Genomic DNA, 3,642 nt, shown 5'->3' with positions numbered 1-3,642 from the left:
GATATCGTTAATAGGCTGTTGTAACACTAACATTGTTACAGGCTGTTGCTGTCAGTGGCACGCAGGCCCATGAATCAATCACAGCCCGAATGATCCGGCCCTTCCTGGAAGAATCTCAAGAGTTCCCTTTCGAAAATGCCATTCTTTGTTTCGACAATATTTTGGATATTTCGTGGAATGAGCTTGAAAAGTCGTGTGGGCATCTGATGTTCATACAGCCTTTTGTTGTGCCTATAGTACCTTGCTCTTCGCTTTCTCAATTCTTTGTTTTGAATCATAGCTTTGCTGTGATTACACTTAGTTATTGCTTGACCTAATACCACGGTATAATTTATTGTGTAAGTAATTTGACAAACCCGTTTTCACACAATTATTATACGAATAATGATTTATTCGTGTTCTACTATTATCTAATGTAAAAGGAGTTTTACTATCTGCGTGGTAAAAGGACTTTTACTGTCTCTGCGTGCTGTTTCATAAATCTCTTCTGTTATAAACGGAGATAAGAGCACTGAGCAGTATTTCAAGTGGGATAACACAAGTGATTTGAAAGGTAGGAGAATTGTGCTGGCAAACCTGGTGATTTCCAACATTTCAGTCTCAATGACCTACTTGCCTCTTCCACTGATATACCAGTCGTCGATTTTGCACTTTTCTCACTCCATCAAATCTAGTCATGTTCTCATTCTACCTCTTTCATCACCTCCATTCATAACAATTTGAAACAAAATGTCTCCACCTACTTCTAATCTCGTATCCATTTACCATTTGCCCAATACTGTGTAATATTCCCGATTACTCTTTTATGTATCCCTGTTGCACTTCTTTATTTTCAAAAAGAGTCCCCAGTTTTCTGGATCCATTTTATTGAATTTTTCTTCCTGTCTCTTAATTAGCTCCCATTTTTGTCAATTTTTGTCCAACAAATGTGAGCATCATGGTTATATTCTGAATGTTATATATGAATTCTTTGATGCTGTTAATTGACACATCGTGATGGGACTGGGGTGCATCTGCTGAGTTTCTTGACGTTGGGAGACCTTAGGAGGACGGACTGAGTACTTAGAGGCCGTGGCGCTCCGGTAGTGTTCCCTTATAGGTCAAGTTCAGTGGTCATTATCGTAGCCTATTATGTAATTTCAGTGAGTCATAACAAACATTTGTTCTAGAAGTGTGTACTGTTACGGTACTTTAGTTTTTATGATCTACAGCCTCATCAAAAAAAAATTTAGTTTAGTATTTCTTCAAATTTGATATTATATATTTTTAATTTCGTATTTGTTAATTATTCCAACTTGGTATTTATTTGATAGACATTGTCTGACACCAATTTGTATGACTTAATCTTGGAGACGTCTTATGCATAGCCTGTCTTGGCATTTCCTGTAGTGGGTGTGTTTGGGACCTTGGAGGGGGCGCTGTAGGGAGCATCTTGGCGAGGCCAGATGATGTGCATGTGACTGTAATGGTGAGGTTAGGGACGTAATACCGAGTATGATAACAGTTCAGCCCATAATCCTGTTTTGGTGGTACTTACAGAAGGGTGAGGACCATAGTACATATACCGACGTACAGTACAATTAGAAAGTAGAAATCTGCACTATTGAGTTTGGACAAACCGGAAGAAGATTTTCTACTTGGGTTAGTTTGTCTTTGCAACATAACCTTCCTAGGCCTAACACACGCTGAGGTCTAATTAGTACATATGTGGGCTATACTAAGCCTAGGAATATTTAAGTTTTTTAGCTTAATTTTTTCGGACTTTAAGGTGATTAGTACAAAGTTCTACTATCTAATTGCTTAGTACCTCAATGTTTGTACTACGGTGCACATATTTACAAAAAGTACTATCTAAGCAGGAAGATGGTTGAACAGTTATACTTTCCGATATTGACAGTGTAAACCCTGATATACAATGAACAAATCCACCAGGGCCGTGATGAGGGTTCGAACCTACGCATGGGATGTTCCCAGATGCACCTTAGTCAACTGTACCACAACATTGTCAAAAGAACTGCAACTTGAAGTGCTACTGCTCACTAGAATTATAACTATCTATGGGCTCAACATAGCCCGTGTTACTTGGAACTTTTTGTTCCAGGTAGCGAATCTTTAACAACAACAATCTCACTAGAATCCCGAAGCTTCTCCGAAGCCTAATCGGAGTTTCACAAGTCTTGTCAACCAACCTTTGGGCTGTCAACCAAATGTTCTACCTGTTATACAGTTAAGGTCGTTATTGTATTGTGCATAATGCATTAATTTATAATACAACATTATATAATGATACTTGGGTTGCAGAACCCCATCCTCCTAATAAATAGAACGTCGCATTTTGATGTATCGAAGGCCAAAGATTGTCGTAAAATATAGCGGCTCGCGAAATTGACATACTGTCCCGTTTTCTGTTTTGGGTTTTCTGGTAGGTTAGGATGACACTTCATTACGACAGTTTCTTAACGTTGGGAAACCTTAGGAGGACGAGCTGGCTGGTTATGCTTCTCTACACTGGATGATTCTCACGTAACATGAGTGATACACATTATATGATTGTAATTCTTTGCACTGTATGTCTAATACGTCGCATTGTATGATTCCCATAAGTCAGTGTATGATTTCTATGTAACGCATTGAATAATTTCCACACATCACCTTGTATGATTCATACAAATGTCTTATGATGCGGTATACTGATTAATGTCTCCAGGGGGCTCCACTTCCTGCATCGCACTGAACCCTATACTCTATACTGGACCCTATACTCTATACTGGACCCAGTACTTTCTACTGGACCCAGTACTTTCTACTGGACCCAGTATACTCTCTGCTGGACCCAGTACTCCGTACTTGGCCCCATACAGTGCTGGACCCAACAGACCCTACTGGACCCCACACTCCCTACTTAATTGGCTCTATACACTGGACTGGACCTCACACTCCGTACTGGACCCAGCTGACCTTACTGCCAGCCCTGCGTTTAATGACTTAGATTTGCATTATGAAATATTCTGAAGACATGACCAGTGAGTGTACGGTCCCTCACCTCGGCCACGGTACTCGCCTCACTTCAGCTCTGAATGCTAATTTGTTTAATAATTCTTCATTAAATATATTACATTAGAAGTAAGTTATACATTTTAGTTTGTCAATAAGCACTTGCGGTTGTCTTAGTAACCCTCCAGAGGTTGATATAGGTCTTAAGCCCAGCAACAAATCAAACAGTTGGACAACTCGCACCATCTGAATTGGAAGATTTATTCGTAACTGTGCAAATCGTTACAGTTGGCTGAAATGAAAAAATGTAGTACAGAAAAGTGCATTTTAGCCAACGATACCACACTCCAGAGATACTGTAATGATGTCAGACACATAATTAAATGATGTTTGTTAGCTCTTCCTGTTACTTCCTGGGAAACCTCAGAAGCAGGATCACACAGACGCCCTGTTGTCACTAGCTCTGTGGTGCTGGTCTCAATCTCAACTTTGTACCGTAAATTTCATTCGAGTTGGTTTATCGTTAAAAAGTACGGGCGATGAACAGCATAGTAATATTTTGCTGAAGGTGGACTAAGGACATCTTAAAATATATTTTAATGTTTTAAGAGCACTTCGCACAAGCTGATTCATATTTCTGTCAAACAT

Source organism: Procambarus clarkii, chromosome 56 (assembly GCF_040958095.1).
Source record: "Procambarus clarkii isolate CNS0578487 chromosome 56, FALCON_Pclarkii_2.0, whole genome shotgun sequence".
Classification (NCBI taxonomy): Eukaryota; Metazoa; Arthropoda; class Malacostraca; order Decapoda; family Cambaridae; genus Procambarus; species Procambarus clarkii.
The sequence above is the reverse complement of the archived record's forward strand: the minus strand, read 5'-3'. Positions refer to the sequence as shown.